The sequence below is a fragment of the Pan troglodytes genome, chromosome 2 (assembly GCF_028858775.2).
Source record: "Pan troglodytes isolate AG18354 chromosome 2, NHGRI_mPanTro3-v2.0_pri, whole genome shotgun sequence".
NCBI lineage: Eukaryota > Metazoa > Chordata > Mammalia > Primates > Hominidae > Pan > Pan troglodytes.
In genome coordinates, this window is record NC_086015.1 from 16,083,257 (window position 1) to 16,102,323 (window position 19,067).

The 19,067-nt window shown below is 36.2% G+C and overlaps 1 protein-coding gene across 1 annotated transcript in view; it reads left to right on the top strand.

Moving 5' to 3' along the window:
• Positions 1–19,067, top strand: part of SYN2 (synapsin II) — a 184,201-nt gene that overhangs the window by 62,933 nt on the left and 102,201 nt on the right. The gene's annotated exons all lie outside the window — the stretch shown is intronic.

The following is a 19,067-nucleotide window of genomic DNA, read 5'->3' on the forward strand; positions in this document are numbered from 1 at the left end:
CTATTTGTATATGTTCTTTGCAGAAATATCTATTTAAATCTTTTGACTGTTTTGGAATTCGGTTGTCTTTTTATTATTGAAATATAAGAGTACTTTATATATTCTGGATACCAAACCCTTATCAGATATATGATTAGCAAATATTTTCTCTTGTTCTATGAGTTGAATTTTTACTCTATTGATAGTATCTTTTGAAACACAAGAAATTTTGTTAAAGTCCAAATGTGTTTATTTTTTCCTTTGTTGGTTGTGGTTTTGAGGTCATATCTGTTATCTAGTCCGAAGTCACAAAGATTTATGGCTATATTTTCTTTTAAGAATTTTATAGATTTAGCTCTTACATTTAAGCCCTTCATCCATTCTGAGTTAATTTCTGTATGTAGTATGAAATAGTGGTCTAAATTCATTATTTTGGATATCGATATATGGTTGTCCCAGCACCATTTGATGAAAATATTCTTTTTTCTCCATTGACTTGTCTTGGTACCCTCACCAAAAGTAAATTGACCATAAATGTGAAGGTCTATTTCTGGGTTTCTCCTATTTATGTTTTTAGCTTCCAAGAGCTCTTTGTTTTTCTCCAATTGCTTCCATATTCATCCTGTTTTTCTATCATGGGTCCATTATCTTTGTGAAGATATTAATAATGGCTTTTAAAGCTTTCATTTCTCTGTATAGTCTCTGTTTCTCCAGGTTACCTTTTTCTCTGCCCACGGGCTTGATCTCTGTGTTTTATTCCATAGTGTCTATTAAAATATGTATTGTTCTCAATTGTCTGCTCAAGTTTAAAGACAGAGCACTAAAGGCTAGTTGAAAGCTCTGTGCGTTTAAGTAGAGCCTACCAGCTGTGGGCCTCACTGTCAGATGATCTAGTAGACTTTATCAATGTGGCAATATCTAAATTGTTTTTCTTAAACAACTTAGAAAGCTCTCTCTTACTCTTCATGGAAGGGTATAATCATGGCTCCCAACATTCTACAGTTTCAGTGTGGAGTGGACTGGGTTTTTTCAACTGTTAGAAAGTAAGTTTTCCCTTAGTTCTACATGTTTTCAGTAAAGCATCTGCATCTTCAAAAGTGTCTAGTGGCCCCTAGGGCAAAACCCCTGCTTTTTAACTTCTTCAGAGAATAAATTCTGGTTTCCTGTATGGATTAAGGGGCGCCAAGGTGATGAGTCACCCAGCGAGGTATAATAGTGGAGATGACATAGAGGCCTAAGTGCTTCTTAAAAATCAGCTCACCTGTATGTATAACACCACTTCCAGAGACTTTTGGAGGTTCCATGGTATAAACCAGGCTGCTTTTTCCCACTGCTGGCTTAGGACTCAGTTTTCTCAAATCTGCAGTCAGTTACCACTCCCTCCATTCTCCGATATCCACAGTTTTGTTGCTGCAATTTCTTCTTCCATTCTCTTCGTCCTTGTGGGTTTATAACTAAAAAGAAAACCAAAAATAAAGCAACCCTTTACATTTATTGTAGTTGGATTTCTGGAGGTAAAAAGTTAACTATTTGTGTTCATTCTGTCATCTTTAACCACAAGACAGAATATTAAACAATATTTTTGCTATTGGTTTGTAATTTATGTTATAAGTGCATTGGAGCCAAAGATAAAATCTTTGAAATTTGTTGAGGGTGGCTTTATGAGCCTTGGATCGATTAATTTTTATAAATCTTTCATATGTGCTTAAGAAGAATGTACTCTATAATTGTTGTTATCTAAATCATTTGTTGGATCAAACTTGCTAATTATTATATAAATATTCACATACTTGGTAATTTTCTTATTCTTAATCTATCAGTTATCTAGAGAGGTTTGTTAGAATCTACCACTTCAATTGTAGACTTGTCAGTTTCTCCTTGTAAATCTGTCAACTTTTGCTTCATATATTTAGAAGCTATGAATTAGAGCCATACATGTTCCAGAGTAGTTCTATCTTCTTGCTAGATTACTCCTATTAATCATATATAATAGGCCTCTTTATTTCTCCATCAATGCTTTTTGCCATTAATTCTGTTTTATCTATCATATAGTTTTGTCTAATTTTAGCCTGGTACATCTTTTTCTATCCCTTTACTTTCAGCCTTTCTATGTTTATGTATTTTAGGTGTATCTCTTGCAAAACAGCCTATAAATGAATTTTTAAAATCAATCTGACAGTATTTGTCTTAACTTGAAATTTTACATTTATTATAATTACTGATGTTAGATTTATTTGTACTGTTTGTATAATGCTCACTACTGTGTTTTTACTGTTTATCGTTGTCTTTTTCTTTCCTGCCTTCTACCAGATTGCAAGCCCTCCCACTCTTTTTTCAGTCCATTAATTTGGAAGTTATATATTCTGTTTGTATTATGTTAGTGAATACTCTTAAAATTTTAAAGTTGCAGTTGACTTAAAAGTCCAAATTCAGTCAAATTCTTTATTCTTCTCCAAAACAACTCCGCAGTCTTGTTCTGATGATGTGTTATTATTGTCCAGTTTTTATACTTGTTTTTGTATTCAAATTTGTTCTTTTTTGTTTTTCTGTGGCTTGGATTTATACAGGAGTCTTAATTCTGCCTTATGCAGACTCTTCCTACTCCCTATATTTAGTTGATTGGACCAGGGGTAGACCCTGGATCTAAGTCAGGCTAACCCCTGGAAACCTGAAACTGGGCCCAAGAGACACTAGTTGGATCTAGTGAAAAGCCAGAGATGAGAGAGAGGGAAAATTTGGTTCCTGATGACTTTGCAGTTTCTGATTCCAGTTTCTCAAGAGGTGCAGCTTTGGAGTTCTCTGAGATATCCCTGTATCCTTGCAATAAATTCTCCTGTTTTGTTAAAGTAATTTATAGTGGGTTTCTTTCTTGTTATCAAAGGAACTTGAAAATGCCATTCTCCTTCCCAGAATACTAATTTTAAATTAATTATATCATTGCACATCTGTTTAATACTTCATAGCTTACTAAATATGTACTGTCATTAATCTATTCTTACAACAATGTGAATATTAATGGTTTTTCAACTAGATAAATGAGGAAACTGAGGCCCAGACTCATGAAATGATTGGCCCAAGTTCTTAAAGATATGGTTGATCAGCTTATATGAAAACCCAGGTGTTATTTTTAGCCCAGTGGCTTCCTATGCACCATTGCATTCTAAATTGTCCTAAGGTTGTCACAAAGGTTGTTTTCCTAACATAGAGCTTCATTTTCTCCAAAGAAATAGAATTGAGATTATAGGGAAAAGCTTTTATATTAAATGCTTAGATAATATAATGAGAAATCTGTTATTCTATTTGGAGGAAAATTACTTTGAGTACAATTGATATGATGTCAATTGCTATGATACATGGTTTTTAATAACCAACACAGGTGGAGGCTTATAATAAAAGGATGCCTTGCTATTATAGTAGAAGAATGAAATAACCTGCAGTCCACATTTATCTGTGAATGCTACTCAGTTTTCTTTCTTCTTAGCCTTGCAGTTTTCTTTAAATTAGAAAATTAAATCTTCAGGGTCATTATTTTAAAAGATATTCTATTCCTCTTCCCTGATAACAAATTCCTTATATATTAAGAATTACTGGAACAATATTTTTATCCTGTATATGGCCAGTGATTTAAAGGATGCTTTCCATTTCTGAAATTGCATTAGGAGTACATAAATGCTTTTAAAAAATTGTTCAGTAAAGCAAGTGTGATACCTATTTGCAACACTAGGCCACATGTGGGATTTTTAAAACAATGAATTAGTCACTGTCTTTAAAGAGCATATAGCTGATAATATTACCAGCCAATGTTCCTTGAATGCTTACTATTTGCCAGTCACTGTTGTAAATATTTTAGATCATATGTTAATTCACTTAATCTTCACGACAATCCTGTGAGGTATATACTATTATTATCACCATTTTATAGATGAGAATCTTGAGGTGCCTTTACAGAGAAGGGTAGAGTAACAAGCTCAAGTCACATAGCTAGTAAGTTGTAAAGTCAGGACTAGAATATATGCCTGACTCGCTGCAAAGTTCATGCTTTTTCTTCTTATGCCATGCTGCCTTTAAGCGCTGGGGAAAAGCAATCTAGTGGGGAGGCTAATGAAATAATACCAGTGTGAGGTAATGAGTTCCTGGAATAAGTGCAGTCATATTACCACATTTCTTGAATTTTCTCAGTAGTGATTTCAGATACTCTGCTTGTCCCTATGAGCCATGAAAATGTTAGGCAAAATCTTGTTTTAGTACATAAAGTAATTGTTTTTTGAACCTAGAAGTAATTATATTTCTTTTCTCAGGCTGTGTACAAATTTTTGATTACGGTAACATGATCACCACGGGAAGTGAGGATGGAGAAAAAAATCATTTCAAGGGAATCATACTAATAATACATATTCACCTTTTTATCAGTCATTACTAGATAACATGATCACCATGAGAAGTGAGAATGGAAAAAAAAATTGATTTCAAGGGAATCATACTGATAATACCTATGTTTTTATCAGTCATTACTAGGTGTTAGACACTATGCTAAGTGTTTTACCCGTTTTAATTTAACCTCACAACAATTCTGTTAGGTAAGTATTATTACTCACCAAAGCTAAGAAAGGTTAAGTAAGTTGTACAGTCTCACATGGCTCATTAGTGATAGAACTGTGTTTTGAACATAGGTCTATCCCATTACAGACCTCTTTGAAACTGTTTCTGGAAACAAATTTGATGTCACTCAAATAGCCCAGGGATGCTAAGATTACAACATGTCAAATGCCTCTGTAGTGACAGATGGTTTGGATAACAAGATTGATTGAAGTTAACTTTAACCTGAGAAATTGTGTGGTTTTAGATGGAAGAAGAGGTGCTGAAGGAAGACTGAGCCAGCTGCCAATCAATGGGATAGAATTTGAGAGGGAGAAGTGTTGGCAGTGGAGTTACAGTTTCCTCCCTGATTTTCCTGATTAACTTTACTACTCAGTGCAGGTTTGCGATGGGGCAATCTTGCTACAGTATCTCCTCTGTGAACTAGTCTCCACACCTAGTTAAGTTAATATGGTTAGTTAGGTTAATATGTAAAGTTAAGCATTGAGCTTGGTATCCGTGACCCAATTATGATGGTTTCACTCCCAAGAAAATTCATATAAGAATAACTCTAAGCATGGCCATAGATTTTAATCAAACCTTGCATAGAATTTTTTTCTTTTTTTTAAAAAAAATTTATTTTTCTTTTAAGTTCCAGGGCACATGTGCAGGATGTGCAGGTTTGTTACATAGGTAAACATGTGCCATGGTAGTTTGCCGCACCTATCAACCCATCACCTAGGTGATAAGCCCAGCATGCATTAGCTATTTTTCCTAATGATCTCCCTTCCCCCACCCAACTCCTGATAGGCCCCAGTGTGGTGTTCCCCTCCCTGTGTCCATATGTTCTCATTGTTCAGCTTCTACTTACAAGTGAGAATATGCGGTGTTTGGTTTTCTGTTCCTGTGTTAGCTTGCTGAGGATAATGGCTTCCAGCTCCATCCATGTCCCTGCAAAGGACATGATTTTATTCCTTTCTATGGTTGCATAGTATTCCATGGTGTATACGTACCACATTTTCTTTATTTGGTCTATCCTTGATGGGCATTTGGGTTGATTTCATGTCTTTGCTATTGTGAACAGTGTTGCAGTGAACATACATGTGCATGTATCTTTGTAATAGAATGATTTATATTCCTTTGGGTATATACCCAGTAATGGGATTGCTGGGTCAAATGGTATTTCTGGTTCTAGGTCTTTGTGGAATTGGCATACCATCTTCCACAATGGTTGAACTAATTTACATTCTCACCAACAGTGTAAAAGTGTTTTTATTTCTCCGCAACCTTGCCAGCATCTGTTGTTTCTTGACTTTTTAATAATCGCCATTCTGACTTGTGTGAGATGGTATCTCATTGTGGTTTTGATTTGCATTCTCTAATGATCAGTGATGTTGAGCTTTTTTCCATGTTTGCTGGCTGTATGAATGTCTTCTTTAGAGAAGTGTCTGTTCATATCTTTTGCCCACTTTTTAATGGGGTTGTTATTTTCTTGTAAATTTGTTTAAACTCTTTGTAGATTCTGGATATTAGGCCTTTGTCAGATGGATAGATCACAAAAATTTTCTCCCACTCTGTAGGTTGCCTGTTCACAGTGATTATAGTTTCTTTTGCTGTGCAGAAGCTCTTTAGTTTAATTATATCCCATTTGTCAATTTTTGCTTTTGTTGCGATTGCTTTCATTCATGACATCTTTGTCTGTGCCTGTGTCCTAAATGGTATTCCCTAAATTTTCTTCCAGGGATTTTATAGTTTTGGATTTTACATTTAACTGTTTAATCCATCTTGAGTTAATTTTTGTATAATGTGTAAGGAAGGGGTCCAGTTTCAATTTTCTGAATATGGCTAGCTAGCTAGTTCTCCCAGCACCATTTATTAAATAGGAAATCCTTTCCCCATTGCTTGTTTTTGTGAGCTTTGTCGAAGATCAGGTGGTTGTAGATGTGCAGTCTTATTTCTGAGTTCTCTATTCTGTTCCATTGGCCTATGTGTCTGTTTTTGTACCATTACCATGCTGTTTTGGTTACTGTAGCCTTTTAATGTAGCTTGAAGTCCAGTAGTGTGATGCCTCCAACTTTGTTCTTTTTGCTTAGGATTGTCTTGGCTATACAAGCTCTTTTTTGGTTTCATATGAATTTTAAAATACTTTCTTCTAATTCTGTGAAGAATGTCAACGGTAGTTTAATGGGAATAGCATTGAATCTATAAATTACTTTGGGGAGTATGGCTATTTTCACCATATTGATTCTTCCTGTCCATGAACATGGGATGTTTTTGCATTTGTTTGTGTCCTCTCTGATTTTCTTGAGCCGTGGTTTGTAGTTCTTCTTGAAGAGGTCCTTCATTTCCCTTGTTAGCTGTATTCCTAGGTATTTTATTCTTTTTAGCAATCGTGAACAGGAGTTCATTCATAATTTGGCTCTCTGCTAGCCTGTTGTTGGTGTATAGGAATGCTTGAGACTTTTGCACATTGATTTTGTATCCTGAGACTTTGCTGAAGTTGCTTATCAGCTTAAGAAGCTTTTGGGCTGAGATGATGGGATTTTCTAGATATAGGATCATGTCATCTGTAAACAAAGACAATTTGAGTTCCTCTCTTCCTGTTTGAATATCCTTTTTTCTTTCTCTTGCCTGATTGCCCTGGCCAGAACTTTCAATATTATGTTGAATAGGAGTGGTGAGAGAGGGCATCCTTGTCTTGTGCTGGTTTTCAAGGGGAATGCTTGCAGCTTTTGCCCATTCAGTATGATATCGACTGTGGGTTTGTCATAAATGGCTCTTATTATTTTGAGATATGTTACTTCAGTACCTAGTTTATTGAGAGTTTTTAACGTGAAGGTATGTTGAATGTTATCGAAGGACTTTTCTGCATCTATTGAGATAATCATGTGGTTTTTGTCTTTAGTTCTGTTTATGTGATTAATTACATTTACTGATTTGTGTATATTGAACCAGACTTGCATCCCAGGAATGAAGCCAATTTGATTGTGGTGAATAAGGTTTTTTGGTGTGCTGCTGTATTCAGTTTGCCAGTATTTTATTGAGAATTTTTGCATCGATGTTTATCAGGGATATTGGCCTGAAGTTTTCTTTTTTTGTTGTTTCTCTGCCAGGTTTTGATATAAGGTGATGCTGGCCTCATAAAATGAGTTAAAGAAGAGTCCCTCCTTTTCAATTGTTTGGAATAGTTTCAGAAGAAAGGGTATCAGCTCTTTTTTTTACCTCTGGTAGAATTCAGCTGTATATCCGTCTGGTCCTGGGCTTTTTTTGGTTGGTAGGCTGTTTATTAATGTCTCAGTTTCAGAACATGTTATTGGTCTTTTCAGGGATTCAGTTTCTTCCTGGTTCAGTCTCGGGATGGTGTATGTGTCCAGGAATTTATCAATTTCTTCTAGATTTTCTAGTTTATTTGCCTAGAGGTGTTTATAGCATTCTCTGATGGTTGTTTGTATTTCTGTGGGGTCAGTGGTGATATCCCCATTATCATTTTTTATTGTCTATTTGATTCTTCTCTCTTTTCTTCTTTATTAGTCTAGCTAGCAGTCTATTTTATGAATTTTTTCAAAACAACAGCTCCCGGATTCATTGATTTTTTTTTTGAAGGGTTTTTTGTGTCTCTGTCTTCTTCAGTCCCACTCTGAGCTTGGTTATTTCTTGTCTTCTGCTAGCTTTGGGGTTTGTTTGCTCTTGGTTCTTTAGTTCTGTTAGTTGTGATGTTAGGTTGTCGATTTGAGATCTTTCTAGCTTTTTGATGTGGGCATTAATGCTATAAATTCGCCTTTTAACCCTGTTTTAACTGTGTCCCAGAGATTCTGGTACGTTGTCACTTTGTTCTCGTTGGCTTCAAAGAACTTCTTGATTTCTGCCTTAATTTTATTATTTACCCAGGAGTCTATTCAGGAGCAGGTTGCTCAGTTTCCATGTAGTTGTGTGGTTTTGAGTGAATTTCTTAATCTTGAGTTCTAATTTGATTGTGCTGTGGTCTGAGAGACTTTTTGTTATGATTTCAGTTCTTTTGCATTTGCTGAGGACTGATTTACTTCTAATTATGTGATCAATTTTAGAATAAGTGCCATGTGGCACTGAGAAGAATGTGTATTCTGTTGTTTTGGGGTGGAGAGTTCTGTAGATATCTATCAGGTCCACTTGATCCAGAGCTGAGTCCAAGTCCTGAATATCTTTGTTAATTTTCTGTCTCAATTATCTAATATTGATAGATCCCACTGGAATTTTTTAGGGTACTTGCTGTTCCAATTGTGGTGAAAGAAAAGTGTTAACAATCTGAAGGCTGATAGTTTAGAAAAAAATATAATTAATTAGTTATCTTTTTTAACAGCATCACCTGTTAATGTATTTTCACTGATGAGAGGATTTTATCACATCTGAATTTTAGATTTTAGTGCTTTTTAAAGACAGTAAACAACAATGTTTAGTCAAAGGGTTATCTGCACTATTAACCTCGTATAGTGCTGGGCATATAAATGCATGAAAAATGCTCATTGAATAAACAAGTGAAAATCTGCCCTTTATTTATGCATGCACTATTGCTTTTCCTAATGCATTGCTGTAAGAATGTCCATAATATCAAGTCACAAAAAGAGCAACTTAAAAGGAAAATGAAATACTTAATATTACCTTCTATTGACTTCTGAAGGAATGAGCTATTGTTCCAGATATTTTGTATTTCCAAAATAAAAAGGTAACTGAAAGACAATTTGCTTTTTTGGCATTCCTTATTTTTGTGCACATTATTAGATTGCTCATTTTAGATATTTGAGCTTTTAGCTCCTTCCCTTAATTTACTTTTTTTTTTGTTATCAATGCAAATTGCAAATGTTCTGAAAGAATATTTAAGAAGGCCATTCAGACAGTGATCAGTCCTTTGTAATAGACCCAAGTAATATGTTTTGTATGTTTCTGGGGTTAGGAAACTTCTGTAAGTGAACTGATGATTTCTAACAGTGCTTGAAAATTAGAGAATTAGAATCCCAGAAGTATTTTTCTCAGTAGCCATCTAATCCGTCATTCTTCCACCACATATGCCCCCTCTTCCACCAATCCTCAGGTTTTCCCTGTGTTCATACTGCTTACTTGAGTATCTATATTGATTTGTAATCTCTTTTCCCACTTATCTATATGCCACTCTTACCTCAAGGCCCAACTCAAGTATTATTTCCTCTGGTGAGCTTTCCTATAGCTCACATTGTTCGTTCTTTGTGTGCTTATTGGTTTGTCATTAACTTTAACATTTGTTCTAAGGGGTAGAACTGAAGGACCAATGGGCGGAAACTAAGGAAGACAGAATTAGGATCAGCATGTGTGTTGGGGATCCCCAGAACCACCCCCATTTTTGATGATTCACTAGGGGAACACCCAGGGCTCAGCATATAGTCACATCTAAGATATATTACTGTGAAATAATACAAAGCAAAATCAGCAAAGGGAAAATGAACATTGGGCAAAGTCTAGAGGAAATCAAACATGAGCTTTCAAGGGTCGTCCTCTGGTGGAGTCACATAGGATGTATTTAATTCCTCCTAAGTTGTGACAAGGGTGAAATGTCTACCAGGAAAGTTCATTAGACTCAGTGCCCAAACTTTTTACTTGGGCCTGGTCACATGGACACCCTCTGCCTAGCACATACCAAAATTACAGACCCGCAGGAGTAAAGCAGGTATTCAGCATAAAGCACATTGCATAAACAGTTTAGGCACAGTGAACCACTCTTATGAGTCCTGAGAATTGTATTATCCCTCCTGAAATCCAAGTTCTCAGATGCCGGCCAAAGACCAAATTTGCGAACAGGCTTTTGTAAGGATAGCAGTCTCAAGCTTGCTATATTAACTCTTTTCTGCAAAGTTTGGTATTAGGAAGGCCTTTCCAAAGTGCTAACTTCAGAACTAGGCTGACTTAAGTAAGTATTACCTTTTTACTAAAAGGCATTTACAAATAAATTGTGTGAGAAGTTTTAGAGGATGTATATCCATTGCTCACTGAAGACTCACTGTTATTCAAATCTGGGGCTTTTATAATCCCTTGATATATATTATAGTTTCTTTTTTTAAAAACTGTGTTACTCTTTTATTATACAGGAGAATGGCTTTGAGTTAGAAGTCAGGATACTTGAGTTTTGATGTAGTGTTGTCACTCTTCACCTATCTCCTTAATATCTCTTACCTATTTATAAAGGATTTGAACTTTTTTATTTCAGAGTTTTCTTCCTAGCTCATATTTCTGCCCCTTGAGAGAGTCTATTGGATTTGATTTTTAAAAAGTTCTTAATGATACCTAGTAGAAAAACCTACTTTCCCGTAATATTTAACCATTCTTCTTCTTATTTTTTCCCCGAGACTGAGTCTCACTCTGTTGCCCAGACTGGAGTGCACTGGTGTGATCTTGGCTCACTGCAACATCCACCTCCTGGATTCAAGCGATTGTCTTGCCTCAGCCTCCTGAGTAGCTGGGATTACAGGTGCATACCACCACACCTGGCTAATTTTTGTATTTTTAGTAGAGACAGGGTTTCACTATGTTGGCTAGGCTGGTCTAGAACTCCTGACCTCAGGTGATCTGCCCACCTCAGCCTCCCAAAGTGTTGGGATTACAGGCGTGAGCCACTGCGCCCAGCCTGTTGTTTTTAATCAGATCTTTTGGAGACAGCTCTATTTTTTACCTAGGATGTCTGTGAATAATAGTTCTGTCTCTCTCTATATTGGTGGTAACAAATCTTGCAGACTAAAATTTGAGTTTAGCTTCCTACCTAGGGTTGGTGGAACTGCAGTGGTGAGGAATGGGAAAACTCAAGGAGAGAGCTAAGGACAATAGGAATGTTTATTCCTTCCTCCCAAAGTTTCTCCTTAGACTTGGAAAGTCTTCAGGGTTAGGAAAATCCTTAGAAAATACTGGAAGTGCTAATGTTCCTGAAATTCCTGTGTCATTATAACTTCTGTTTTTGTGGACTGTCATGATTCTCTGAGTATAAAGAGCCTATGTGTGGGCTGCTGCTCCCACTGAAGATGGCACTTCATCATCTGTTCTACCTAGTGGTCTCTGGTGAGAATGATGGAGCCTAACCATCTGCTAGTTTTAATCTGTCTGGAAACAGGAGCCCTCTGAGATTGAGGAAAACCTAGTTTCTCCATCTACCTAGCAGAATTACCACAATATCTCCATTCAATCCCATATGCTGCCAGCACTCTACCAAGTAAGAAATGACCAAAGTTAGGAACAGAGAAATCCTTAGAGACCATATAATGTGTTTCATGGGTTGGGATAGGGAGAGGAGAATGCTGGAATAGTCCCCTTGTTCAGACATGTCTCTCCCCATTCTTATAATTTAGAAACCCTGTTTATGGCATCTCTGTTAGGTAGCCATCTAAGGTTTAATTAAAACTCTTCATTGATCAGGAATTTATTTCTGCCCCTTGAGTTAAGCCATTTAATCACTTTGAATATATTTTTTATAATGTTAAGATGAAAACTGCCTCCCTATAATATCTAATCATTTCTAATTTTCTTAATTATGTCTTTTGATATCACTCAGACTACTCCATTTTTTTTTTCCTGAGGAGCCCTTCAAAATAATAGAGAGTTTTATTCTCTTTTTATTAATTGGTATTGTCTTATACCCTGCAGATGCTCTTGGGAAATATAATCTATTAAATTAATATTCAAATTAATTAAACAGATTCTTTCCTCCTGGACAGTGGCTCAGATAATAATCTAGAAGGAATATTATGCCCAGAAATCTTGTTCTTCAAAAATGAAGGGGAGATAAAAATCTTTCTCAGACAAAAATTGTGGGAATTTATCACCACTAGACTTGGCTTATACAAAATGCTAAAGGGAGTCCTTCAAGCTGAAGGAAAATGTTACTAAGCAGTAACACAAAAACATGAAAGTACAAAACTCACTGGTAAAAGTAATCACATAGTAAAATTCAAAATATTCTAGTACTGTGATGACAGTGGAAAATCAATTACATCTCTTATATGAAGGTTGAAATATTATATAGTTGCAATAATCTGTTAAGGGATACACATTATAAAAAGATGTTAGATGTGATACCAAACACATAAAATGGAAGAAGGAGTAAAAGTTTAGAGTTTGTGTAAGTGATCAAAGCTGTTACCAACTTAAAATAGCCTGTTACAAGATGTTTTATGTAAGCCTTATGGTAACCATGAGGCAAAAACCCCTAGTAGATACACAAAAGATAAAAAGAAAGGATTCAAAGTATACCACTACAGGAAATCATTAAATCACAAAGGAGGACAGCAAGAGAAAAGAGGAACAAAGGGTCTACAAATTAACTAGGAAAAAAAAAAATCAGCAAATTGGCTGTAGTAAGTCCTTACCTAATAATAATTATTTTGAATTTAAATGGATTAAAGTTTCTAATCAAAAGGCATTGAGTGGTTGACTGGGTTAAAAAAAAAATATGTTGCCTACAAGAGACTCACTTCACTGTTAAGGACACATGTAGACTCAAAATGAAGGGATGGGAAAAGATATGCCATGCAAAGGAGCAGGAATAGCTATACTTACATCAGACAAAATAGACTTTAATTCAAAAACTGTAAAAAAAGACAAAGAAGGTCATTATGTAAAGAGGTCAACTCATCAAGAAGACATAATAATCATATATATAGATTGTTATGGAATATATATATACACACACACACACACACACACACACACTCAATGTCAGAGCACCTAAATATATGTGGTGAATATTAAAAGATCTGGAGGGAGAGACAGACTGCAATACAATAATAGTAAGGTACTTCAATACCCCATTTTCAACAATGGGCAGATTATCTAGACAGAAAATCAGTAAGGAAACAGAAGTCATATTGCGTATCTTTTCCAACTACAGTGGTATGAAACTAGAAATTAATAACGGCATCTTGGAAAATTAACACATATGTGGAAATTAAACAGTATGCCCTAGAACAACCAATGGATCAAAGAAGAAATTAAAAGGGAAAATAAAAAATATTTTAAGACAAGCAAAAATGGAAACACAGCATACCAAAACTTATGGGATGCAGCAAAAGCAGTCCTGAGAGGGGAAATTATAGCAATAAATGCCTATATCGGAAAAGAAAAATCTCAAACAACCTTACGTCATACCTCAAAGGAACTAGAAAAAGAACAGAGTAATCCCAAACTTAGCAGAAGGAAGGAAATAACAAAAGTCAGAGCAGAAATAGATAAAATAGAGACTGGAAAAACAATAGAAAATATCAATAAAACTAAAAGTTGGGTTTTTAAAAAGATAAACAATATTGACAGTATTTTAGCTAGACTAACAAAGAAAAAGAGAAGATGCAAATAAACCCAGAAATGAAAGAGTGGACATTATACCTGATACCACAGAAATACAAAGTAGCACAAGAGACTTCTATGTAACAAATTGCATAAGCAGAAGAAATAAATTCCTAAAAACCTAGAACCTATTAAGATGAATCAAGAAGAAATAGAAAACCTGAACAGGCAATAATGAGTAAGGAGATTGAATAAGTAATAAAAAGTCTCCCATCAATGAAAACCCAAGACCTGATGGTTTCACTGCTGACTCTACCAGATATTTAAAGAACTAATACCAATCCTTCTCAAACTCTTCCAAAAAATGGAAGAGGAGGGAATACTTCCAAACTCGTTTTACAAGACCAGCATTACCCTGATGCCAAATACAGACAAGGACACTACAAAGAAAGAAAACTACAGGACAATATCTTTGATGAACGTAGATGCAAAAATCCTCAACAAAATACTAGCAGACCAAACTCAACAACATATTTAAAAGATCATTCACCATGATCAAGTGAGATTTATCCCTGGGATCCTAGGATGTTTTGACATATGTAGATCAATAAATGTGATACAGCATATTAACAAAATGAGGGACAAAACCCACATCATCATCTCGATAGATGCAAAAAAGCATTTGACAAAATTCAACTTCCTTTCTTGATAAAAACTTTCAACAAATTAGCTATAGAAAGAATGCAGTTCAATACAATAAAGGCCATATATGACAAGCCCACAGCTGACATACTAAATGGTGAAAAGTTGAAAGCTTTTTCTCTAAGATCAGGAATAAGACCAGGATGCCTACTCTTGCCACTTCTATTTATCATAATACTAGAATTCCTAGCCAGAGCAATTAGGCAAGAAATAGAAATAAAAAGTATCTAAATAGAAAAGGAGGAAGGGAAATTGTTTCTGCTGATGATATTATATATTTTTTTAAAATCCTAAAGACTCCACCAAAAAACTATTCGAACTGATAAATGAATTTAGTTAAGTTTAAAGCTGTAGGATACAAAATCAGCATACAAAAATAGCATTTCCATATACTAACAATGAACTATCTGAAAAAGAAATTAAGAAAACAGTCCCACTTACAATAACATCAAAAAATAAATAAAATATCTCATAGTAAATTTAACCAAAGAGGTGAAAGATCTGTATATCAAAAATTATAAAACATTGCTAAAAGAAATTGAAGATGACACAATAAATGGAAAGATATCTTGTGTTCATGGATTGGAGACATTAATGTTGTTAAAGTATCTATATTACCCAAAGTGTTCTACAGATTCAGTGTAATCCCTATTGAAATTCCAATGTCATTTTTCATAGAAATAGCAAAAAAATCCTAAAATTTCTAAGAAACCGTAAAAGACTACAAATATCTAAAGCAATCCTGAGCAAGAAGAACAAAGCTGGAGGCATCACACTCCTTGATTTCAAAATACATTTTAAAGCTATCTTAATGAAAACAGCATGGTACCAGCATAAAAACAGACATGTCAACCAATGGAACAGAATAGAAATCCCAGAAATACCAGCCTGGGCAACATGGTGAGACCCTGCCTCTACAAAAAAGGAAAAAAAAAAATAGCTAGGAGTGGTGGTACACACCTGTAGCCCCGGCTGCTTGGGGAGGTTGAGGCGGGAGGATCACTTGAGCCCAGGAGGTTGAGGCTGCAATGAGCTGTGTTCATGCTACTGCACTTCAGCCTAGGTGACACAGTGAGGCCCTGTCTCAGAAAAATCCCAAAAAGTAACCCATGCGTTTATGATCAATTGATTTTCAACAAAGGTGCTAAGAACAGATAATGGGGAAAGGACAGTCTCTTCAATAAATGGTGTTGGGAAAACTGGATATCTACATGCAAAAGAATGAAATTGGACCTTTATCTCACATCATATAAAAAAAAACCCCTCAAAATAAATTAAACATAAGACCTGAAATGGTAAAACTCCTAAAAGAAAGCATAAGAGAAAACCATAGGTTGAGCAATGACTTCTTGGACAGGACCCCAGAAGCGCAGGCAACAAAAGCAAAAATACACAATGGGATTGAATCTAACGAAAAAGCTACTGCACAGCAAAGAAAACAACAGAGTGAAGAGACAACCATGGATTGGGAGAAAATATTTGCAAACCGTACATCTGATAAGTGGTTAATATCCAAAATATATAAGGAACTCAAACAACTCAATAGCAAGAAAACAACCCAATTTTTTTAAATGGGCAAAGGACTTGAACAGACATTTTTAGAAAGAATGCATATGAATGGCCAATAGATATATGAATAAGTGCTCAGTATCTCTAATCATCAGGGAAATGCAAATAAAAACCACAGTGAGATAACATCTCATACCTTTTAGAATCACTATTACCAAAAAGACAAAAGATAAGTATTGGGGGGGTTGTGAAGAAAAGGGTGCACTATTGGTGGGAAGGTAAATTAGTATAGCCATTTTGGAAAACGCTATGGAGGTTCCTCAAAAAATATAATTACTGTACAATCCAGCTGTCCCACTTCTGGATATATATCCAAAGGATTTGAAATCAGTATGTCGAAGAGATATTTGCACTATGGTCATTTCAGCATTACAGTAACCAAGATATGGAAACAATCTAAGTGTTTGTTAACCAATGGATGGATAAACAAAAATGTAGTATATATACACAATGGAATACTATACAGCATTTACAAAGAAGGAATTTCAGTCATTTGCAACAACATAGATGAACCTGGAGGATGCTGTGTTAGGTGAAAGAAGCCAGACTCATGGAAAACAAATCATCTCACCTTTATGTGGAATCTTAAAAAGTTGAACCCATAGAAGGAAAGAGTAGAATGATGACTAGGGGAAGTGGTGGAAGGGGAAAGGAGAACTGTTAGTTAAAGGGTGCAGAGTTTCAGTTAGACAAGAGGAATAAGTTTTAGTGATTCATTGCATAGCATGGTGACCATAGTTAATGCTGTATTGTCTACCTCAAAATTGCTAAAAGAATAGATTTTGGCCGGGCGCGGTGGCTCACGCCTGTAATCCCAGCACTTTGGGAGGCCGAGGCGGGCGGATCACGAGGTCAGGAGATCGAGACCATCCTGGCTAACATGGTGAAACCCCGTCTCTACTAAAAATACAAAAAATTAGCCAGGCGTGGTAGCGGGCACCTGTAGTCCCAGCTACTCGGGAGGCTGAGGCAGGAGAATGGCGTGAACCCGGGAGGCGGAGCTTGCAGTGAGCCGAGATCGCGCCACTGCACTCCAGCCTGGGCGACAGAGCGAGACTCCGTCTCAAAAAAAAAAAAAAAAAAAAGAATAGATTTTAAATGTTTTCACCACAAAAAACAATAGGTAAAATGGTGAATAAATTAGCTTGATTTAATCTTTCTGCAACATGTACACATATCAAGACATCACATTGTGTTCCATAAATATATAAGTATTCGTCTGTTCTTATGTTGCTAATAAAGACATATCTGAGACTGAAAAAGAGGTTTAATGGACTTACAGTTCCACATGGCTGGGGAGGCCTCACAATCATGGTGGAAGGCAAAGGAGGAGCAAAGGCACATCTTACATGGCTGCAGGCAAGAGAGAGCTTGTATAGGGGAACTCCCATATATAAAACCATCAGATCTCATGAGACTTATTCACTATCATGAGAATAGCATGGGAAAGGCCTTCCCCTCATGATTCAGTTACTTCCCACTGGGTCCCTCCCAGGACACATGGGAATTATGGGAGCTACAATTCAAGATGAGATTTGGGTGGGGACACAGCCAAACCATATCAATGCACAATCATTATTTCTCAAACATTTAAAGAAAAAAGCTGGGTACAGCAGCATGTGCCTGTAGTCCTAGCTACTTGGGAAGCCAAGGCAGGGGGATTACTTGAGCCCAGTAGTTTGATGCCAGCCTGGGCAACATAGTGAGATATTATATTTAAATTTTTTCTTTTTTAAGAAAAGAATCTAGCAGGAATAGTTAATTTGGAGGAATCCTGGGTTATTTGTGTTATAGCAGCCTCTAGGGAGCCTGAAGGCATTGTCTAGGGGGAGTCAAGGGAAGATAATTGGGGAGTCAGAGAGAGTACAGAAATGTAGGCACGATGTCATAGAGGTTGGCTATTACCCAAGGTTTGTGGGTGTAGGGGGAAATCCTGAGCTGGATTCAAGACTATTGAGATTTAGTCTTGTCCTTGTTCCCAGAGTTCTGTAATTCTGGACAGTCACTTGTAGTGCTTCATTTTCTTATCTACAACAGGAAGGAGTTAGATTAGAGAATTCAATGAGCACTAGGTAGCCCTGAAAGCACTCTAGGCTGTGATTACCAAGAAATAGACTAAAAGCATTTTAAGAGAATTTCTGCCTAGATATCTGACTTGGCCTCCAGGAGACACATTTCTCTGAGACTAGCAAATTTAATTTTGAACTTTTTTTTCTTTTGATAGCTAATTGGCCCTTATGAATTATTAAATCAGCAGCTCCTTAAGAAATCCACACCCAGAGCTGATGAAGAGAGGAAGTCTCTGGGGCTGTGGTCTTCAGAAAGCTTAAGCCATTTTCTGCAAATATTTTATTTATAAATGACTATGAGGAAACTCTAGCCTGTCTCTGACTTTATGAATGTATAAACGAAACAGGTCATACCTAGGATCCCATGGGAGCATCAAACTCAAACACTAAGTTAATGTAACTTAGAGTAGCCCCCAGAAAGAGATGACACAATGTAGTGGAAGGAATGCTAAGCTGAAGAGTCTGAAGACCCAAGTTTAAATTTCTGGCTCTGCCACTTTCTTGCCAGTAAGACCTTGAGCTAATGAGTTCACTCCTCTGTGCTTCAGGGTCTTCAGCTATAAAATAAGACAGTTGGACTAACTTTCAACTTTTAGTAACTGAGGCTTGGCAACTTAGAAGTAAGAGAATGGAGCTAGAAGCCCATGAACAGGAAGTCATCTGTAATGACATCAAGGATAGCAGGTTATTCCTGGCCAAGAGCTTGATGTGAAACTTTACTTCCTATTGTTCCTTGGCCTAATTGATGTCGTGATGCTTTATCTGATTGTGTCACTGACAGACTGGCTAGGGAGTGATTTTCTAACTTTTCCTCCACAGTTACCCCAAATGATAGAGAAAAGTGAATCCCATGGTTTTGCAGGAGAGGACAGCATAGCACTAAATGGTTTGCTTTGAGTGATA